The sequence below is a fragment of the Herpailurus yagouaroundi genome, unplaced genomic scaffold (assembly GCF_014898765.1).
Source record: "Herpailurus yagouaroundi ecotype Mexico unplaced genomic scaffold, PumYag 166, whole genome shotgun sequence".
NCBI lineage: Eukaryota > Metazoa > Chordata > Mammalia > Carnivora > Felidae > Herpailurus > Herpailurus yagouaroundi.
This window is the reverse complement of record NW_024412407.1, coordinates 7,814,607-7,838,768: the sequence shown is the minus strand read 5'-3', so window position 1 is coordinate 7,838,768 and position 24,162 is coordinate 7,814,607. Positions and strand designations below refer to the sequence as shown.

Sequence of the window (24,162 nt, the reverse complement as noted above, 5' to 3'; positions counted from 1 at the left end):
GGTGGCGCAGTCGGTTAAGCGTCCGACTTCAGCCAGGTCACGATCTCGCGGTCCGTGAGTTAGAGCCCCGCGTCAGGCTCTGGGCTGATGGCTCAGAGCCTGGAGCCTGTTTCCGATTCTGAGTCTCCCTCTCTCTCTGCCCCTCTCCCGTTCATGCTCTGTCTCTCTCTGTCCCAAAGATAAATAAACGTTGAAAAAAAAAACTTTAAAAAAATAAATAAATAAATAAAAAAGGTTGAAAAAAAATTTTTTAAAAAAATCTTGCAGGTTTCATCGATGGGTTGCTCTCTTGTAGGTCCTGTAAGTGGCTTCTCTGCAGATGTCTGTGTATGGAGCATCCCCTGAGAACCCCACTCCCAGACACGGGGGGCACTCTAGGAGAGGTTTCTGTGGGAGCAAAATGCTGTCATGTGTTTTCCTCGTGGATGGAGCTTCCATTCCTGCTTGTAACTCCTCTCTGTCTGCTGTGGAGGCCCTGGTGTTTTCTGTAAAGGCCCTAGATCACAGCCTTATCCTTTGAGCGAAGGCGGCAGTCCAAATGGGCTAAAATGTCCAGATTGAGGTTCCTTGGTGACCCCCTGGTCAGTGGTTGCCAGTGATCCACACCTTCTCTTCGTATACGTTGATTTAACTTGGAGCTGCTGCCAGGCTTATTCTGGGGAAAAAAAGCCCACTTAACTTGGTTTACCCTGGCTTCCTTCTCTCTTTCACAGACTTTTCCAGTGAAAAATATCTGCTCTCTGCCTTTGAAGAATGCTTCCAAACTTGTGTTTATTAATGACACTGATATTTTTTGGAACTTCTTGGTTTTTTCTTTTAAACAGTATTTTGCTTAACACTTCGTTGCTTAAATTTCTCAACATTAGGTCCTAAACCCCCCAGTTTTCCAATCTACTCGCAAGACTTCATATCCCAAGGACTGCTCAAGTGACATCCTTATCCAGGCCTCTCTTCTCTCCAGCTGCACATGTCCAGTGTCCTAACTGATGTATATACTTGGATATCGCAAAGGCAGTTTAAATTCCATGTGACCCAAATCTAACTTGTAACAGTGTCCTCTTCTTCCGATGTTTCCTAACCAGAGAATATCGTTACCATTTATCAAGTTACTCAAACCGGAAGCATGAGTCTTCTCTTAAAAGTTTTCCTACCTTACCCCCCCCATCCGGTCCTTTATAAAGTCTGGTTGATTTTACACCTAGTCAGAGTATTTCTCAAGTTAGTCTACTACTCTCTATTTCTGCCTCCATCAGTCGTGTCCAAGCTACCATCATTTCTTCTGCTGTCAACTGTAACAGTCCTAATCCCTGTCCTTGAACCCTCTCTTGCCTCTCTTCTCCGGCAATTTGCTTTTCACACAACAACCAGAGTGACCTTTTAAAAACAAAACCTGGATCATATTTATTTGCTTAAAACCCTTTCCTGTCCTCCCCTTGTTCTTAGGAGAAAATCTAAATTCTCAACATGGTTCTACAGGGTTCACCCTCTTTTCTGGTCCCCTCTCCTCCCCACCTCAGTGTGTTCTAGCTTCATTAGCCCTGGTGCAGTTGCGGGAACTCAACAGGTTCTCTACCGCCTCAGGCTGTTTGCACAGCTGAGTCACGGTACCTGGAATGCACTGTATTCTGTGCTTTAGTCAACCCCTCTAGGGGGTTCCCAGAATATATGTGGCAGTAGGCCTGGGGGCTTCAGTTAAATTCCATTTCATTGCATATTTATTCAAAGGAACCTCACTGATTTTATTCATATTAAGCTAACCTGATATAAAAAAGTATATAAAATGTGGCAGCTTACCACATGCTGACACTGTTATAGAGCTTCATATCTATTAACAAGGATCAGAAACTCTGGCTCTGATGATAAATATAACCGGGCATAAATCTTGGCCGAATTAACTAACTTCTGACATTTCCGTCTTCCCGTATGTAAAATGAGGGTAATATTATTTACCACAAAGCAGTGCTATCAGGATTTAGGAGATATCATGCTCATCAAAGTTTGGCATGGAGTAGTAGTAAATTCCTGTTCGTTCTTTTAATAATCTGAATTTAATTGCTATTTTTACCAGCATGCCAACATATATAGCATCTTACATGTATATCTACAGTTTTCATAAAAGAGGACTTTAGAGTTCTCCAAACTCAGAAAAAATGTAAGCAAGGTAGGTATCCTTAAAAATATGGGAATCGAGACTTAATCTCATGCTGTTTGTACCATATATAAATCATTACATTCTCTTTTGAAGATGACATAATATAGCCCATGAAGTATGAATTAGTGGTTTAAGATTTTGGCCCCTAATCCTGATTTTGGTCCTGGCGAAGGGATATCTTCTCATAAAAGCTGGAACACATCTTCCTATCTCATATCTTTAGCTCTAAAGATTGTATGACTGGCCACTCAAGGAAACAGCCAAGAGCAAAATTTAAAAAGAATTAGAACATGAGAAACTAAATATTCTGCATCATGTGCCTGTAGCAGAAAGTACATACTTTGAAACACTCAGCGCATAATTATTGAAATTTACTAACATGATTATACTTCAGTGTGGAAGTATTTTACAGATGGTATTTATTCATTCAACAAATATTGAGAATGAAATGTGGGCCAGAAACTCTGAAAGATAAAGCACGAATAAGACAGAATTGCTGTAGCTGATGAACTGTTTAGTAGAAAAAAACAGATTTTGAACTATTAAAACATAATTTACATTTTCACTTTTTCTCTAAATAGCTACTTCTCAAACAATCAATGAATCATTGCATGGGCAGACCAGAAAAGAATGATGTTGGCATACACCCTGATTGAAAAATATAATATATGTAATATACTATATACGGTACGTTATATGTGACATTAAAATAGAATAAAATGTTCATAGACACAGATTCTCCTGCCCCCATCTCAGTACACAGCACTGTCATTAACCCAATTGCTCACAGGAAGAATCTGGCTATAGGTATTGACACCTCTCATTCTCTATCCTGAATCTTTCTATCCATGTCCAATCTATCACCAAGTCCTATCAGTCCTTCTTTCAAAAAAAAAAAAAAAAAAAAACCGAACGATTTTTTTCATTACTCTTTAGAATCAAGTCAAATTTCCTACTACGTTACAGAGATCTGCCTACTTGAACACACGTGTTGCTCTTTAGGCCCAAACTGAACGGCACCTCCCTTCACTCCCTGGGCCTTTTTCATTTCTCCTTGCCACCTCGGGACCTTTTAACATGCTGTTCTTTCCACCTGGAATGTTCTTTCCCACATTCTTTTTTTTAAAAAAAAATTTTTTTTTTCAACGTTTATTTATTTTTGGGACAGAGAGAGACAGAGCATGAACGGGGGAGGGGCGGAGAGAGAGGGAGACACAGAATGTGAAACAGGTTCCAGGCTCTGAGCCATCAGCCCAGAGCCTGATGCGGGGCTCGAACTCACGGGCGGCGAGATTGTGACCTGGCTGAAGTCGGACGCTTAACCGACTGCGCCACCCAGGCACCCCATTCTTTCCCACATTCTTAAACCCAGGCGTCTCCCGAAGTTAAAAGAATCTGGAAATCTTTAAATGTGGTCAGAGAGGCCTGCCAGCTAAACCAGATCCCTGTCATATGCTCTTGTGGCAGGGTCTCCTTTCCTTCACCTACTTATCACACTTTGCACTTACGTTTTATGTGATTCTTTGATAAAGAACCGTCTGTTCCACTAAGTGGCGAGCCTCATGAAAGTGGGAACAGCGTGGGGAACCTACGTATTCCCAGCACATGTGGCACCGTGCCTCGTATCATATCGTCCTAAGGCCATTGCAACCGTATATGCTCTCCTTCCTAGTTACAAGTATGCATTCTTGCTCCCCCTTTACAGGTTAATATTTCAAAGTGGCACGGAAGTGTTTCCCTCTGGTCATCATGAGAAAGAACAGCATCGTGGCACAAAGAATGTTCAAAATTATTCCAAAAGAAAAATCAAATTTGGTTTGACAGAACTTTCTGTAGTCTAGCTTTGCTCCTCAATGAAAGGAAGTTTCTCTGTGATACAGAGACCTTGCAGAAATGGACTAAACATTCCGGGGGGGGGGGGGGTCATCTGCATTGTTGCTTCACTCATTCGTGAAGAAACAAAATCAGAACTTGAAATGAAGGTATTTAGGATACTATTACTATTAGAAGGCTTTGTTTTTTCACATTTATTAAGTGCTATCTTAAATGTCATCATAGCTTATTCCTTATATCCAAATTCTAGTTACTAAACATTGTGCCTTGTTTGAATAGGTGCCCAAAAAATGCAGGCTGGAAGATTCTCAGAAAAGCAAACTTGTGTGTTACTTATGTAGTTCAGCGTCAAAGAAAGACCTCAAATCTGGGAAGCCAAACTGTCCTTGAGTCAAGAGGCAAAAGTTATGACCTTTCCTAGTGACTGTAAACATTTATTTTACCTGATAAGGGAAAGGGAAAAGGAAGCTAGCACTGGCAGAGCATTTCCCACCATCCAGTCTGTCTAGTCTTTCATGCCAAGTTCTGATGAATCTACCCTGAAATCTAGGTTTAGGTAGCAGATAGCCTGACATCTCATTTACCCTTTGGTTGAGCAAGTGGGAAGTAGCTGGTCATACAATTTCTAAGAGCCAAATGATCTTTGCATCCAAGCAATGGACTTAAATCCACACCCCAAATGTACCTTAGGTAAATGAATACAGCGTTAACAATGGAGTCAATCTAACATTACCTTTATATTAGATTCTTTTAAACAGTTTCCCCGACGGTGTCTTTCTGGTCACATATTGACAGTCAGATGGCCTGTTAGTCTGTGGCATGATTTTTCACAGAAATTAGCTTCCACAAAAGCATTTGGTATCATTCAGTCTGAGGTACCTCTTAGAAAAGAAACTGCCAATGGCAGCAAAACTGTTTACTTGGCTACTTCTATTGCTGGTGCTAATATTTTAACATTTCCACTCCTTTCCTCTACTCAGCCATAGCTTAGAAATAGTACCTGGGGAGAACTAGAAAAGTTAAAAGAAATAACCCTATGTTGAGATCTTTTCCTTTTGTAAGAAGATTAAATGCTTGCTGATATAAGCATAAAGCAGTCATTTGAATCATATAAAGGACAATTCATAAAATCTGAATATGTTAAATGTTATTTTCTTATATTTTATAAGCAAAATAGCATTTCTAGCTCTGTTCTTAGATGGTAACAGAGGTTCTCTGTCATCTTAAACATGAAGAAGCCTCTTATATTCATGCATAAGTTTCAGTTCCTATTTCCTCAAACAGTAGTTTCCAGAAATGTAGAAAGATCTGTCCCATATGATATATCAGAGTGAATTCTGTATGCTTCATGTATTAAAGCATGATATTTCAGAACCTGAATTGTGGATGCAATAAATTCTAAGATGTCAACATCCTTTATAATAGATACTAGATCACCCTCAGAGGTACTTTTTTAAAATAATTTATTTTACTTTTTCTAAAGCAACTCATATTAAAACATGGTTATAGAAAACTCAAGAATTTAGTCCTCAAAACTGCATTTCTCAGTACTTAAATCTTACTGATATACCTCATAGGAGTAGAAAAATAAAGACTTTCAAGAAAATCCGAAAACATCATCTAAATATAAATCTGAACAACTGGAGGGTCTTGGCCTATAAAATAAATGGTAGTCTTTTCTAGAAAACACACCTAAGTTTCTTCAGTGTGTCAAAAATCAAACTTTCAGCCAACTGACCATGAATGTGATATATATCATCAGTTTAAATACTTTTTTCCATGAGTTAGGAAACACTCTTTGCTACCACCTGGGAATTTAGGTGAGACCCTTACTTTATGTTCAGCAAGATACCCAAAATATGCAGATACTTAAATCCATGGAGAATTTCCCCCCATCTGATTGATAAATTTGAGGAATATAGCTTTATTTTTAGATAATTGATTCTAGTCCTTCAAAATCTAAAGCTATGTTTCTATTCTTATTCTCATATATATTCTTATATTCTATTCACTTTTCCAGTTTCTTTTAGTAAATTTTCTCTAAAAACACTCCTTCATTAAAATGGACACATAAGAAGCAAGGTAAAACACAACTGTGTCTTTTGCATTTACCAATGGTGCAGCCCAAACTCTTAGCCATTGATACCTGCTGCAGTCATGGGATGTTCCTCCTTTCATTGGTTTTTGTGGGCATTTTTGTTTTCAAGACAAGGAAAATCTTTAATGTTATAGCATTTGGAACGTACTTCTAAAACCTTATAATTTTACTAAGACAAATTATGTCAACTCTTTACTCAGTGGTTAACCAGGAGATGTAAATAACTAAATACTTGTTACCTAACCCTTTTTTCTCTTTTCTGTTATCCACTGTCCTAATTTTATGCTCAAACCTAAAATTATCTGCAAAAGAAAGCTGCAGTCAAGATGTGGGTAAATAATTCCAATTTTATCTTTTTTAAATGAGAAAAGAATTGCCCAAGGACTATTTTCAAACATTTGATTTGTAATAAATAATCAACACCATAAAAAGAAGAAGGGAAGCATTATCTTAACACTGCAACTATTCATGTAAAAAGAATTTTACCTTAATTATTTATCCAGTCCTGTGCGATCTTTCTGGAATTGTTTGAAATGGCAGACCCCTGCGACAGTGTTGACTTATATGAACCTTTGGGGCTCTAGACAATGATTTAAAGACCAGTGGGCGTGAATGAGACAGGCCAATCAGACCACCACCACCTTGCCCCAACGTCTCCCTCTGTCCAACTTGCGTCAGCTCTCAAAAAAAAAAAAAAAAAAAAAAAAGAGGCAGCTAACTCAGTTGACTGTTGTACATTTGGATTAAACATCAGTTACACCAATTTCTATTTGTTTGTAGAATTTTGGCTTTTATACAGCAAAATACTCATTTACTGAAAGTTTTATCTTGACTGCTCTCATTCTGTATGAAGGTGATATAAGTTGGTTGATAAAGCTTTTGGAAAAATTGATGTTTCTAGGTGTATGAACTGAAGCCAAAGCATAATAATACAATAATAATAGTTATGGAGTCTGATTGTTGACTGAAGCATTATAATCAGAATGCATAGAAAATATTAGGTATAGGGGATATATATTCAAATATATTTGAATTTCTGGCTTATTCGGAGGAAATTTTATAGGATGACAGACACTTCCAAATGGCACCAACTTACTTAAGGCACCGCAAGATTGAAAATTGTAAGCTCTGTCTACCACTGTTACCATTCCAAAGGCTCTGTGCTGACTAAGCACAATGCTATTTGGAGTTTTTTATTTAAAAAAAAAAAAATGTTTAGAGAGAACACGAGTGGGAGAGAGGGGCAGAAGGAGAGAGAGAAAGAGAATCTTAAGCAGGCTCCTCCGACCCTGAGATCATGATCTGAGCAGAAACCAAGAGTTGGACGCTCAACCAAATAAGTTCTCCAGGCACCCCTGTTTGGAGTTTGTAAAGAACTTCTAAATGAACATTTCCTCCTTTTCAAAGAAATCTATTTGGCTTTCCACAAATGAGAGAAAGTCACAGTGTGTTGGCATATAATTTGTTCTGTTATGAAAATGTATCAATTACACATATCGGAGTGAGGTGAAAAAAAGATTAAAAATCAATCCAGAATTCAGGGTTCTTTGCCTTTTAAATATTTATGACATGAGTGAACAATCTGACGACCAATCAGAAGAAATGTTAGATTACAACACATGGGTCAGCTCTCTATTTCTATAAAAACACAACTAAGCATTGTTCTTTGAGTAAGAAATTCTTAATAGTTAGTGCCCTGCAGCAGCTTCAGTAAAATGTCCATTCACCCCTTTCTAATTTCCTTTTCAAATATGCCCATTTGGTCTATTAACTTTAATATGGTATCTTGGCTTGTATTTGTGTCTTAGTTAGCTTGTTCTTTATTTTTCAAAATCACTCTGTAGATTTGTTTTTTTTGTGAAAATTATTGTGGTCTAGGGAAAAATTATAACAAATATATTAACTTCAACTTCAGAAAAATTTAAAGGCTATTCCTTTTCAAAGCACTTCCATTGTTTAAACTGTGATCTTTCCAACTTAAGATTTTTTTTTTGCAAAGTTACCAGATGAGTATAAAATTAAACAAGCAAAAACCTGCACTAATTGTTAGAAGATTAAATATCTGTATTCTAGTAACATTCCATTTCATAGTGGGTCAGCTGAAAAAAAATCTACTATGTGAATTTCATTCCATGGTATCTTCATATTAAAAAGGATAGAGATAAATGTATAAATCACTAAAGTTTTCCTCTCTTAAAATTTTAGTTTAGATTTCATTTATAATTCAGATCTTCTTCAAATGCGCTAAATTATAGTAAACTAGCATATCAGATTAAAATAAAAAACACACATAAGAGAGGTCTATATTTCTTCTGAATCTATTCTGATTGCAAAATTCTTATCACAAACTTTGCTAACACTGACTGAAAACTCAAATATATACATATGAAAATTAATTTGATAAAAGTTAGCTGAATTAAAACAGCTTAGGAGCTTGTTTGACTATTTTCTTCCCTCAACTTTTGACATGTTTAGGTATTTCAATTAATGAAAAAACATATAGTCTGCTTTTGATGAAACTCATTGTAACTTGCCTTTCATCAGGAAAACAGACAACGCTATAGTTTCATGTTCTGCATATTTCTTAAAATCATACGTGATGTAATTTTATATACATTTGGTAATAGGTCTTTGCTCTTTTGATTTTTAAAGCATGGCAAATGCAACATATTCATTTAGTCTCTGATTTGGCTCCAGTACCACTCTAGGAAGAGGTAATGAACCAGAATATGTACCGACTTTAAAAAGTGAATACAATGAAAAATCTGTGGGTAGTGAAAAATGAAGCTAGTCTGGGCAAGAAGATGACAAACACTTTAACTGATCCTTCATAAAAGGAATTCATGTAAGTGTTACCAGGAGCAGATATAGGAGACTTGGTACATGGGTTAAGGAGAAAGGGGACCCAAGGGATAAGATATGACCACATAAAGGGATACCTGACTTCCCAGACTATAACACAGTTAATGTCAGCATAATTGCACAGGACTCCAGAAGATGAAGAGTCCCCTGGGGCTGAAACCATCCAAGAAGGAGTTATGGAGCCCATGGACTTTGAGGAGGACCTTCAAAGTCCACATGAGATCCCAATAGGTAGAAAGAAAAAGGAAAGGCATCCTGGGTGAAAACTAAACAGACTAAAGCGTGTTCTGGCAAAAAACCCCCAAAAAAACCAAAAAAAAAAACACATAGAATGGAATAGTCCAGACTGTGAAAGAAGCTCAGAATTTTAATGATAAGGATCTCTTGAAGGCTTCTGAAAAAAAAATTATAAAATCAGCAGGAAGGGGAGGCAGGTAGGAAGAAGGAGGAGATGGAGGCAGGGACATGGAGGTCAGTGAGGAGGTTGAATGATAGTTTGGCTTTGGTGATATTTACCTATCTGAGGATAATGGCAGAAGAAAAGGCAGATGGAAAGGATTTAAACCAAGGTCACTGGTGGTTTGACTCTTTCTTATACTACTGTTCCTATTTATCACTTTTACTAGCTCACCATACATGCCATGAATTTTATGTGACTATCCTATGAAAAACAAGAAACTTGCAATACAATCTTCATTTTTCTTTATGTACGGGAGGAGAATACATGGTGATAACGCATCCATTTTGGCACCTCATCCATCCATCTGTGGCTATCATTTTCAGATAGTACAGAGAAGGTCTTAGAGCTTATATCCCAATATGTTATCTATTGAACGTACAAAATTGTTGGCTCAAAATAAGTTCAGATCCTACCTATACATTGAATTAAAACTTTTCTTGCTTATATTTAAAATCACTGATTATCTTGTTTAAAATTTCCACTTTCAGTGCTGTCCTCAGAAAGTTCCAGCTGGATCAAGTCAAAATGAGTCAACAATTAAAAAAAATGCCTTAGCCCGACCATCATGGCATTTTGCAATGACACTGAGAAAGATAACCTCTTGTTCTCATCAGAACTGCACCCAAATTTCTAATTTTAGTCATGGGACAAAATAATACTTGGAAATATGATCTGATTATAGCCAAACTGGCAGAAGAGGGTAGAAACAGTATTGACTAAGAAGAAACCAAATTACCTAATTTTTAATAATTTTGTATCATGTCTGTACCTGCATTCCCTTCCTTTTCTTTGCTCCTGTTTTAACTTCTCTTTAGGTCACCTACCTTTTTTCTCGTCTTTCTTTTTAACCTTGCTAAAAAAGTGACACTCTTTTAGAGCAGAAAAGAACTACGTTCTTTTTGTGATGCCTTATTTTCCAAGAAGTTACTTTTTTTTTTTTATCATTTTCAGCCTTTAGCTTCATAAACTCAAAATCTAATAAAGTAGATCAAGTCCCGAGACTATATGTCCATCATCCTACAGTCAATATTAGTGCTTCCAAATATGGGCACTTACATTAATCCAACTATTTCCTATCATATTGTGGGTAAATGTCTACCTGATTTACCAAGTCCTTCTTAAAAATAGACACTAGGACAACTGCAGTCAGAAACAAGATCTTGATTATTTCTTTTTGATGTAGTTTTTACCCTCTGGATTTTCATTTTCAGGCTTACAGTGTTGAAGAGAATTTGTGATTTTTTTTTTTTTGATGTCATGCTTTGGCACTCCAAATTCTTCATTTTATCTCTCAATGTGGACACAAGAAAAAATGAAAGAAAAAAAATTCCGTACAGAAATGTTACAGAAATCTTCCTAAATAATTCAGATAACAGAATTCTATGATCCCGAAGGTGAGTTGACTGTGTATATACTTGAGCTACAATAGTCTTTGTATCACTTGCAGAATGATGAAGGCTTAGGTATTGCTGTAGGTGTCTTTTTCTATGGTTTTATAGTTATTAACCTCAACTCACAGAATAAAAAATACAGAATAAAGGCAGATAAAATGGAATACCCCCAAAGAGCCACATGCCAAATTAATTGTAGACACAGAGCTAAAGATTAAGGGGCGCCTGGGTGGCTCAGTCGGTTAAGCATCCGACTCCTAATTTAGGTTCAGGTCATGATCTCATGGTTTGTGAGATCAAGCCCCACATCGGGCTCTGCACTGACAGCTTGGAGCCTGCTTGGGGTTCTCTCTCTCCCCCTCTCTCTGGCCCTCTCTTCCTCACTCTCTCACTCTCTCTCTGAAAAATAAATAAATAAACTTAAAAAAAAAGAACTAAAGATTAATGTTTGTCTAATCCTCCTTCAGCACAGCCTGTCAGATATCCATTGAATCTTAGGCCACTTCCATTTTTTAAGGCTCCAAATATATTTAAAAATTTACTTAAAGCCCAAAACAGGCTTATTAAATGTAGTACATTATCAACGTGTCTATTTAGCAAATTAACACCTAAACACACATACAATACAAATGACTTTCAATAGCCTCATTTGGGGATACCTTCAGAAACTGGAAACACTCAAATAAGAGACCTCAAAGGACTTCCCAGCCCAGGCCTCTGGAAGAGACCTTGCTTTTCTGCTCTAAAAACTCCCTGACCAAGAAAAATGCAATGACCCATGCATTCTGAGAAAGTTACTTAGTTGATGGCCTGCCCCTCTTTTCAACCCTACAGCACCTTTACAGTTATACAATGGAATGTTTTGGAAATGTTTGCATAGTCAACTACTATGTTGCAAAATTAGCAAACAAGTTTGGAGCAGGTTGACAAATTTAAGAGACTTTGCCACAGACCTAAATAGAAGATTCCTTTTAGCCTCAGCTGACCAAAAAACAAAAACAAAAACCAAAAAACAAAATGAAACAAACAAAAAACAAAAATAATAAAACAAAAAAAAACCCCAAAAAACAAAAACAAAAAACAAAAAATCTAGTTAGAAGACAGCTCATGTTGTTATTTTTGCTCTCTGCCATTTGTCTTTTCAGCAACTCAAATTCTTGTCAATCTTTATTTTTTGATCCCACATTGAAATGATGCAAAGAAAACAGTATCAAAAGTTCATTCCAACTTCTGCCTAAGCAGATCTGTCGGGGTAAAAGATAACAAGGTCTGTGAGGCTTATGGCTGGTTACGATTTAAAATAATATACCGAAATTCTAAATGCTAAATTAGAGCTTTTAAAAGTTTGCTTTGAAGAATGATTCCTACCCTTTACAATGCCTGCTTGAGGAATCAGCCCTGGGAAGGAAGGTGATGTAGAACTATAATGATAACAACACTTCCAGCTAAATCACCTTGTTCATCTCAGTTCTTTGTACAGAATGCAGTATTAACACAATGGGAGCTTGAGTTGACTGCCTTTCTAATGAAGAACAATTGAGGGTTTAAAAATTATTCTTTGGGGCCACAGCACAAGTAAGTTCCATTGCTCTCCTTTATATTCCCATCCACCCCTTTCCTTTAAAAGCAAATTCTCTACCACAACATTTTCTAGACATTTTGATTTTGTAATTTTATCATTGACTGGAGATTGTAAACCTGGTGCCGTCTTGCCTGAACTTGGACTCCCATCAGTATCTTGAGCTGTGACCCAATAGGCTGTAAGGAGGCAGAAGAACACTCAATGGGATCTTTAATGGGAAGGGGGCTCCCAAAAGGGGAGGACATGAACTTGTGCTGTAAAGGAATCAGTGTCCCTGTTAACAAGCGATATGGTCAGGCTGGCCTCAATGTTGAAATAAAGTGTGCGTGTCTACCACAAACTGTTTTTCAAAGGAATCTGAGCAGAGTGAGATCTGTCACAGTTGACAATGACAGTTCTCATGGAACTGAGTCTCTCACGGAGGATTTCCTGCATCAGGTCTGTGCAGTAAATGAGGTGCAGGTTTCTGCCAGGAATGTTCATCTCTCCTGCTGGGCTGTCAGCAACTCCAGGGCAGGGTCACAGGCTCAGAGCTCTTTGCAGGGCCTTACAGACTGATACACTCATCCTCTCTGCTACAAGGGTTACCAGTGCCCAGCGGCAGTAAGACTACCTGGGTTTTTTTGTACTTTGTGGGTGGCTTGAATGAGGAATTATAATTCCTGGAAAGCTGGGTGTAAAGTTGGTAGCATCAATCTTTCTTTAAATATAGGAAAATTGATTCAGGTAAAGTAAATGTCTTGACCTTACTTAGCAGGACAGCAGCAGAGGGGGGGACATTCAGTCAGATGGTTTAGGAGGTTTGGGGATGGATTCAAGTATGTCTAGACAGCCTGTTTAGTTGTAAACAATTTCTTTTGCTTGCTTAACCTTGATTAATTTTAGCCTATGCTTGGGTTATAATAGGCACTGTATAAATGTTGAATTAATGAAAGTCTCTGTTAAGGACAATGATTTCAATCTGTGCATCCAAAACCTTTCCTTGGAACTTATATATGAGGTTGCAACAGGAAACATTGTAATAATTATTTCAATTGATGGATCCTGTGATATGTTAAAATGCAATAGTTCCTGAGTTGTTCTTCTCAGAGCCAATGGTAAGATGGGGTAAAGCGAATGCTCATATTATATGCATTAGTCCTTTTATAGAGAACGGCCTTCCCAGAATGTAAAGCAATAATTACCAGTCATGTGTTCAAAGAATATTCGAGGAATAATAAAGGTATGCAAAAATTGTAACTATAGGTTTTAAAAGCAAATCACAAAATCTAACAGTAATATGATCCCTGTGTTTTTAAACTTACATATATGTACACAAACAGATTCAAAAGAAAAATGCCTGAAAGAACACCTATCAAAATACGAATAGTGGTTATCTCCCAATTGGGGAAACATAGATAATCTCTTTCTCATCAATATTTGCAAATAATCTTTAAAAATTATGGATTACTTTCACCATAAGAAAAACAATAAACGTGTATTAAAGACAAAAACAATGTAAAGAGTTCCTCTCCTAGGTTTTGTAACAATTCTTTATCCCGAATAAATGCCTATTTCTGGTGAGGGTATTTTGGGTGCTTGACCAGCAATAATCAACCCTCTTGAAAAATCTTCGATTCTGAATGGGCACTTATGAGTTATTTAGAGTCAAGACAAAGTTATACATGTCCAGTTTGTTTGAAAGGAAGGATTGCTTTTTCCCCACCAGCAGGAGGTACGCTAATAGATCTCAAAATATTGTGGAGAAAAATGGACATCACTATTTCTAGCATAATGCTGTGAGAGAGTCAATTTCTATTACAGTGGAAGGAGTTATCTTCATCTACTCACTCACTATTGAACACCTATGAACCAGACTTTGTGGGAGGGGCTAAGGCAATAGAGACAATAAAAAATGAAGATCCAGTCCCTGAAGCCCTGGACTCTCAAGGGAATCCACTGCTTATGTAGGTCAGGCCACTGTAAGGTAGTAGGTGAGATGCCTGTAAGAACTGAGGGGAAGGATAAGTGTGGCACCCAACTCAGTTTGAGAAAGATGGACAGGACTTCCTGGAGATGACAGCTGGGCTCAGACTAAAAGAATAAACAGGAGCTGGCCAGGATCCGAGGGATGGGGAGCAGACCACCAGCGCAGGGACAGCATGAGCAAAGGCAAAGGAGGCAAGAAGCAGCAAGCTGGGAGGCAAGCGATGGGAGAGGTAGCAGGTGGGAAGTGGGATCTTACTAGGCTTTGGGTGCCTTGTCTTTCTGTTGTTGTTGTTTTGTTCAAATGAGCTTATAAAAAAGAGCAGCCGAACAGTGCGAACACTTCAGATACGTGAAGAAAATGTGTTAGATAATTGTGATAATAAAGATTGCAAACAGGAAACACACACACCCCACTAGGGTAGCCTGGGGCAATTCTTGCCTGCATTATATTCTTGGAGAAAGTGTTCAGGTGGGCTGGGGCCTCTGCTTTGTGTTTAGACCATCAGGGTTGTTATCATATAATTTGGCTAAGAGCAGAAAAGTTTAGGTTTATAGGTATTTTGCTTCATATCATGTAAAATACACGAGAAAGGAGCTAATTACAAGTCTTACAGAAATTGAAGTTTTAACTATAGAAATCTTGACTCTTTCTATTCTTTCCTAGTTATTTGAAGGTTATTTTTAAATTTAGAATCTAAGGTTCAACACATCTAAACTTAATTATTTTAAAATACATCGAAGTAAAGATTGATGCATAATTATGAGTAATTTATCCAGTAATATTGGTATCTTAATTTGTAAGCATCTATATTCAAATTCCTTTTTTTTTTTTTTTTTCAACGTTTATTTATTTTTGGGACAGAGAGAGACAGAGCATGAAGGGGGGAGGGGCAGAGATAGAGGGAGTCACAGAATCGGAAGCAGGCTCCAGGCTCTGAGCCATCAGCCCAGAGCCTGACGCGGGGCTCGAACTCACGGACCGCGAGATCGTGACCTGGCTGAAGTCCGACGCTCAACCGACTGCGCCACCCAGGCGCCCCTCAAATTCCTTTTTATAGCACCTAGAGTAGTATGATAAATAACAGCTTAAAGACTGATACTTCTTAATTATGGGTGATCTGATATTTACATGTGCATAAGATAATCACATAGATTCAAATAATTGTGCTGTGCTCTTAAGTTTTAAAGCTGATGGCACTTCCTTTGAATCTTGCATAAGACTTTTAACATTAGTTTTTTCATAGGAGGCCTGAAAAGAGCTTCACATTTTTGTCTTGAAAGGATCCCTATTCATCCCTTGCAGTCTACCTGGAGAAAGTTTTTGACACCCAAAAGGATCTGAATGGCTGAACAAGTTCTTCTTCCTTTGTTATGCTAGCACTCGACATCTGCAGTTCAGGAAGTCTGGGTTCAAGTTCTAGTTCCATCATTCACTAGCTATGGGAACTATCAACAAATTGGTAAACTCTCTGGGTCTTCATTTTCTCATTTATAAAAAGTATATAATTCTTGGGATAATAACAGGACCATTGGGAAGAGCAAATGAACTTCACATTATCATTTATTGGGGACCTACTATGTGCCAAAAATACACTTACAAATACAACTACTGTGTGCCAAAAATACACTTAGAAGTACACCTACAAACTGGCCAAATATTTATTTCCTGTGGAGTTCTTTTTGCCACTGCTTGGACTACAAAACGTAGAAATGTAAATAGTTGGTAGCCACGCTTATACAGTGGTCAAAGAAATATCAGAATGGTTGTCCAATAGAGAACTGTTCATCATAAAAATTGGTATGTTGACATGAAATCCTGATTCTAAATGTTTCAATTTACCTAATTCTCATCAAAATTTTCAGCAAGGTTAAAACGTGAGCAACAGAATGCATCATCTCTAGTCTTTTTTCTTTTTCTTGCTTGTTTTCAGTAAATCAATCAGTCAGCCAGTAATCACTGAATATCTATTATATGCCCAGAATGATGCTCATCACTGTCTCCATGTCTTTAGGCCTTTCTCCTACTTTCGAGTAGAATATCTGTTGTTGTTGTTTTTTTTTCTGACTGACTGCAAGCCTTAGAATAACTGAGGAATTTTGCAGTTGATTTGATATACTTGAGAGTTCTGCTGGTATCTACATATATATTAAATTATGTGTTATATGTATTACACATGTATGTATTACACAGATGATGAGAGGGAGATCTGTATACCTGTATCTTAAATCTGTTAGGAACCACAGTGCTTTCTTTTTCCTATTTAGAGAAGCATGGTCTTTATCCTTTGGTTCACGTGCTATGTTCCTATGAGCGCATTGCTTTCTTATTGTCATTCTAAACCCTTTTATCAAATATGGGCCTGCTCTATGAAATGGAGAGCACACGGACTCTGGAGTCCAAATTCATGGATTTGGATCTGATTCCCATTCTGCCCCCTGCCAGCTGAGAGCTTCTGGACAAGTTAGAGTTAACCATCCCTCCTCCTCGCCCTCTGCTTCCTACGAACTGTACTGACACGTTTGTCTACATGTCTGCCCTTTTAGACTTTGAAAGTCCTTGGGAGCAGATGCTGTGCCTTATTCAGCATAGCACAGGGTCAACTAGTATAGATTCTGGGGCTTGAATGCCTGGATTTAAATCCAATTTCTGTCACTTATTAGCTGTCGGACTTGGGGCAAGTTGGCCACTTCCCTGCCTCAGGCCCTTCATCTGTAAAGAGGAGGTTATGATAGTGCCTGCCTTACACCGCTGTTATGAGGAATAACTAAGTTCATATTTGTAGAGAATTTACGAGAGTGGCACATGGTAAACATTACGTATTTGTGTCTTTAAAGAATTGTCTCTGACTTCAAAACCCACTATCACCCACTTAATACATCTTTGTTGAATAAGCAGATAAAGTCACGTAAATATTCTGGAATTCAATTTTCTCTTTCAAACTGGTCTAACAGAAACCATTATCCCAGGTTACTGTGAGAGGTAAATGAGATAATGGATATTTCATCATTATAAATGTAAAAGGTAGATGTGTTTTTTTTCTTTTTTGCTGTTTATAAGGGCAATAGGACATTAGCAAAATTGATTGATCATAAAATAGTTGCGACACCTTTGCTTTGGAAGTGTATTGTCACTGTTTAATTAGACCGTTATTCCACTTGTTACACTATTGATTAGCCCTGTCGAAAAGCTAGAAAATGGCAGGTTTTGACCCTGACCCGTGGAATCTCAGAAAACAACCTCGTAATAAGACATGATTTGCAATATGTTTGTTTAACATTAACCAACCTGTGAAGCTGAACAGCCCCATGGTACATATTTACCCCTGAACCTGTCCTCAGAGCCAGTGTTTAAACATGTAAATGTACTGGTAGATTTGGGTGAGGGAGAGGGTTGGCTTGGCTCGGCTTTGGGTTATTTATTTATTTTTTATTTGTTTGGTGACACCAACAAAACATGAAGACCCACAGATATACCGAGAACACATTTTCCAAATGCCAAAGGAAGTGACCTACATTTTGCTTATACTCTGGGATTTGAGATCTTGCTGGGCATTTTTACTAATTCTAATACTACTACTAATTTTAATACCTATTTAATACTTGTATTAGTTTTAATCCTAATTTCTACGAATTCTCAACTATAATTTCTACTCTCCTCAGCTATAATTCTGATCCAATCATTGTCACTTGATTCAGCTGCAAGATCCTTTTCATCATTATCAACCAGTGCATGGCTAAGCAAGCAGGCAACGTGAAGGGCTCTCTGAGGCAGCTTCTTGATCAAACAGGACCCCATCACTTCCATCTTTACATCTCTTCAACACAAACAAGTCTTACAAGCAGGCACATAGGCTCCTTCTCGTTAATTTGAGGCTAACCTGGATACAACTGCTCAGAATTTGAACTGAAGTCTTTGAGACTGTGCTGTCAAATCCTGTATGAGTTCCAGTTTAATTCGGTCTGTTAGAAATGGGAAAGCATACCTGCAGGTGTTTTCAGACAGAATGCTTTATAGACATTAAAAATAACATTTGATTACAATCTTTAGTGTTCTTATAAAATATTCTTAACACTATTTGGGAAACATACCAGGTTTTTTTGTTGTTGATTTTTTTTTTTTTTTTTTTACCCATTAGGTGGTATGGGTATGAATGTGAATAACCGTGTGCTGCTGATGGAAGTTGGTGATGTGTACGCTGGTATTTTACTTCCTTTCTACCTCTTCCCCTTTCAGATAGTTGCTCTTTGGGCGCCTGGGTGGCTTAGTCAGTTAAAGGTCTGACTTCAGCTCAGGGCATGATTTCATGCTTTGTGAGTTCGAGCCCCGCATCAGGCTGTCAGCGCAGAGCCCACTTCAGATCCTCTATCTCCCTCTTTCTCTGCCCCTCCCCCCTTTCTTTCTCAAAAATAAGTAAACGTTAAAAAAAAAACAACAGACAGTTGCTCTTCCAGTTGCTGACATATTGAGCTGTTTTCACACCAGTGTGAATATACTGACATGAACAAGTCCCTGTTGTCCTCCAAAACAGTAATATTGAAGTATATTTATTACATGACTATAGATGTCTTTAGGCATCGTTAGGTGTCATTATGGTAGTACCTACCCAGACTACTAAGATTCATGGTCTCAACAACCCAGTTTAAATGTCATAAGGGAGGCACCTGGGGGGCTCAGTTGGTTAAGCGTCCGACTTCGGCTCAGGTCATGATCTCACGGTTCATGAGTTCAAGACCCGTGTTGGGCTCTGTGCTGACAGCTCAGAGCCTGGAGCCTGCCTCAGATTCTGTTGCCTCCCTCGCTCTCTGCCTCTCCTGGGCTCATGCTCAGCCTCTCTTGCTTTCAAAAATAAATAAACATTTAAAAAAACAAAAAAAAAGTTTTAAGGTAAAAGGTAAACTTAGTTAAAAAAAAAAAAAAGAGTCAGCCCCACTATTTGGTGGTAAGATAACAAAATGAATCTGCTGAATTAGTTACAGCCCAATGTATACACTGGTTTTCCTGGGGCAATTGTTAAGTACACAATGTTTGTATCACTCCCATGCGCCATTGTCACTGCCAATGCCCCTTTAAGAAGAGAAACAATAGGAGCAAGAGCTACGTAATGAAACAGAAGAGAAAATGAGGAGGCCAGAGTGAATTGTTGAAAGACTCCCTAGGATTGTACTCAGTGTGTTCTGGTCAGGTTTTGGATCACAAGAAACATTATTTAAATATTTCTTAAATATCCGACACAACTTATTTTTATTACACTAATATAAGGATTGAGAAATATGTGGCAAAAAGATGAAACACATTTTCAGATGTCTTAGAGAAATCTCCTCATGATGACCTCAATAAGCTGAATCATTCCAGCTGGAGTGAAAAACTGAGGGCTCTGTTTATTCTTTTTCCTGGGATTTCAGCAAATAAAAGCACTCAGTTTTTATTATATACGTGGTCACAGATGTTTTGATATCCCCAAGAGGAATATTTAGGTGTATAAGCAGATTCACTTTTAGTATGCAGAAAAAGATGAGGTCGTATGGCTTTGTGGCACATGCATTTTCACCTAAAATGTTTAGGAAAGGATTTTCTTTTAAAGCACTGCATTATCTCATCTAACCACCGTCAGTTATTCCATGTTGTGGTCACTGAAATCATTTGAGGATAATTGGCACAACTGATACATAAGAGAGGATGCCTGCATTGACTAGATGGGGGAAGAAAACATGTTTTCAAGGGTTCTTGGTATTCAGAGGGCATCTGTCTCCCCCTCTGACTCTGTGAATCTTATGGAGATGCCCTCACTTTATGTCTTAGGTAGATGGGTAAATTAAGACCTCTTTTTATTCTTTAGTTCCTTCCTTATTTTTGCCCAGAACAGTAACTGATTAAAGAAGGCATACGTATGCTTTATGTTTCCCCAAGTAAGATAATAACATGTAAGGAGCTGAGAATAGGACCTGAGATACAGTAAGGACTAAATAAATATTATTTATTGTTGGTGGTGGTTGTATATTTTTAAATCAGTGAACCACATAAAATAGCCTAGGTCCTTAAAATTTTTATGAGAACCTACTCTTAAGCAGGAGATTATTTTTGATTCAGAAGAATAATGGTCATGTACAAACCGCAATTGAAAAATTTTAGTCGGTATTCTTGGCTGAAAACCAGTTGGCGAGTTGAATTTCTAGGCCTACTGGCCATTTCAGGAATGGTCTCCAAACTTTTGTTATTTATAATATTCACAGATCTCCAGAAGAAATGGCTTCATTTTCTTTCCTATTTTAGGGCCCCTTAAAACATTCAGCCACTTGGGCAGTAGCATTTGTTGTCTTGTGTTAACTTGTTACAGAGTTAACATTTCACATGTAGGAAACCCTGAAAAAATATATATTTATAACAGACATGCTGACAAGGTCTTGATGCCCCTAGCACCACCTCTGTTGCAACGTCTGTTTGCTCTGGTCTGGTATTTAATAAAATATACAGACTTGTCATAGCAACCACTGCAACACAAAGCTTATATGTGTTTCTACAATAAGGAGAGCTTTTTTTTTTTTATTAAAGGAACATTCAAAAAAGTATGTTAGATGTACAGATAGTTTAGATATTTGGCAAAATGGAAATGTATGCAGTGATATTTTCATAGGAGACCATGATAATACTGAGAAATACTTAGAATATTCCTAAGTACTTTTCATTACTTTTTTTTTCCTCAAAAAGAATCTTAAAGGTTTAGTAGATTGGGCTGCATAATAGGGACTCTGGCAAAGAAGACACAACCACAGCAGTGTAAGAGTTTGGGCTAATGACTATCATTTTATTAAACGCATGACATATAAATATGCCTTATTTTTATTTTGTCTGATAGTTTCTATACAAGTTTGAGTTTGTTAAAAGTGAGGGGCGCCTGGGTGGCGCAGTCGGTTAAGCGTCCGACTTCAGCCAGGTCACGATCTCGCGGTCCGTGAGTTCGAGCCCCGCGTCGGGCTCTGGGCTGACGGCTCAGAGCCTGGAGCCTGTTTCCGATTCTGTGTCTCCCTCTCTCTCTGCCCCTCCCCCGTTCATGCTCTGTCTCTCTCTGTCCCAAAAATAAATAAACGTTGAAAAAAAATTAAAAAAAAAAAAAAAGTGAAACCCACAGAATCCAAAAAGAACCCCAAACAATTTCTAAGGAGCAAATGTAAAACACTTCTTTATTTATTGTGAGAAAATTATTTGTTTTATGGCTGATGGGCAAATGACTGGGCCTTCTTTTGGCCTCAATTAGTGTATTTGGTGACCAAAGTCCCGTGGAATTTGAAGCCCATCCCGCTTGACTATTTCTGTCCTTTCCCTACTCAGAAGTGTGCTCCCTAATTTATTTTTCTCAACTAATTTTGGTGGAGAATAGAGGAGTAATAAAAATGTACTCACATGGGCTACTGAATTGTTTTCCTAAATCTTTTGCCAAACTGAAAATGTTTACAAATCTGCAAATTCAGAAATGGATACATAAATAATAATTCTGCTGGATGAATTATGATTGGCTTTTTATTTCAATTCTGATTAAAAATGTTTCAAAAAGTGACTATGTAAGAAGTGTCAGCTCAGAGGCATTGGGGGATCTGAGTGCAGAATAACCTCTCACCCGCTGAGAGGATCAAATTCTTAGTCTGTGACAGGAGAATTCCAGGTCGGGTAACTTAATAGCTTACAGAGAAGATATAGTTTGGGATTAGGGTCAAGCCAAGCCCGTGTGACTCTGTATAATATTTTTATACTCATAAAAGTAAAAGTGTTACCAATGATATTATTGCATATTTTAAATTGGTAATCATAAGGATAATTAAATTTAGACTTGTCACCTTTTGTTCATGAAAATGTCTCTAGGGCCTCTCCCAGGATTCCAACAATTGCAAACTCCCACTGCTTTGGTGTATATAAATCTACATATACCAGGGTACGTTTTCAGTGTATGACCTCATTCTAATAAAATGTCTAATGTCTTTCTGATCTTACGGATTAGAGGCATTGTCTCCTGCTTGCTATCTCTCAGTGTGGGCCCAGAAACAGGATTAACACAGACGCTTGAGATGGAGAAACTTCTGGAAGCCTTTCAGTAACATACTAGGCCTAGAGGAGTAGATATTTCTGAAGCCTATTCCTCTGTCTCTCGAAGCAGGTATTTCTAACGTGAGACATGAACACACACTGCCAGCCCCCCTTCACACTGCTTGTAGCTCCCTCCCCTCAAAGTGAGAACCCAGCAAGCCTTACCCTAGGACCTATGTTCCACTTATGTGTTCCAAGCCTTCACACAAAAGCATTTCTTCTTACTGTGCATCCGTTTTCCTTTCCTTTCCACTTTCAGCCTCAGTTCTTACTCTTTCCCTTAATTATTCTCAACTGGACTGACTGGGAATTCGTATATACCGTATGGGATTAAATTCATGCAACTTCAGAAAGGATGTAATGAAGCAGGTCCCTATATACGAGAGTTTTGTAGTTGCATGGCTGATTACAGTTAAAAATTACCCTTGGATGTAAATTTAAAAAAATAATAAATGCCATCATAAATTATTTCACTTGTATTACATTTAATTAACAGAAAATTATTGATAAAGGCTATATGCCCTTTAAAAGGCATTTCCTAGTATATATGACTAATGTAAGCATAAGGTGCTAAATTCTCTTTTCAACAATTGAACAAAATAAAGAGAAATCCGACTAAAGTTAAAAGCTGATAGGTTTTTGAAAAGGTTTGTGTTTGACTTTTCACCTTGGAAAATAGGACCTGCACGTTCCTCTAGCATAGTAGCAGGGAGAGGTAGTGTGACCTTCATAATCTATCCTAGAACCTTTTTTATGGGATAATCAAATAGGTTGGTTCACTCCTCTTCTGGGAGTCTTTCGTTAGCTATTAGTAGGCTCCAGGGGCACGTCAGTGAGTTCTACCACACCAGAGTCTTAAGACAGACCACAAAACCTATGAAGCACCTCTGCATGAGTCCTGTTTCAAATCATTCCAAACCATGTCCCCATTTTATTTAAATATTACTTATATGATGATTTCATTTTACTTTAAAACTGATTTGTTTTTAGGCAAACCAGACTTCCAGAATAGGATAAGCAAGTGCATGTTCCTTAGGCACATTTTTTTTTAATGTTATTTATTTTGAGAGAGAGAGAGAGAGAGAGAGAGAGAGAGAGAGAGAAAGGAGGTGAAGGGCAAAGGGGGAGAGAATCCCAAGCAGGCTCCATGTGCAGCATGAGCCTGATGTAGGACTTGAACTCACGACTGTGAGATCATGACCTGAGCGGATATCAAGAGTTGAACGCTTTACTGACTGAACCACCCAGGCGCCCCCTTAGGCATGATCTTTTTGATGATTTTTAGCAAAGGTGTTACAACATAGGCCCCTAAACTGTTTCATTATTTAGCTTGGGTAATATAGTATATGTCATTTATTATGGAAAACCTCAAATTTATACAAATGTCGATAGGATAATGTAGTGAAACGTCACAGATGCACTATCTAGCTTGAACAGTTATCAACCGTGGCAGTCTTCCTACATCCAAACCACCACTCTTACTCCCCTATGATTTTAAAGCAAATCCCAAATACATAATTTCCTAGTAAATATACTTGTATATGTCATAATCAAAAAGGACTTTTTAAAAAGCAGTCATGTGGCATGATTTTTAAATTCAAAGCAACCTAGTGTTTACTGGTGATGTCTTGAGACAATACAGAGAAAGCTGAGTAAGCACCTGGGTGAGGAGGCCAGTACACATTTTGAAATCTGACCTAAGGGCATTCCAGGTTGGACAGGTTCTATCAGGAAGAAGT

At 37.8% G+C, this 24,162-nt stretch overlaps 1 protein-coding gene across 2 annotated transcripts in view; it reads right to left on the bottom strand.

Moving 5' to 3' along the window:
- Window positions 1-24,162, bottom strand: part of SLC38A4 (solute carrier family 38 member 4) — a 71,963-nt gene that overhangs the window by 34,596 nt on the left and 13,205 nt on the right. Inside the window, exon 1 of one of the 2 annotated variants that reach the window (XM_040488357.1) lies at window positions 6,570-6,654. The exons of the other annotated variant lie outside the window; for it this stretch is intronic. The gene's annotated coding sequence lies outside the window, so the exon portion shown is untranslated. Of the gene's footprint in view, window positions 1-6,569; window positions 6,655-24,162 lie in introns of those variants that run through there. 2 annotated transcript variants of the gene reach the window in all.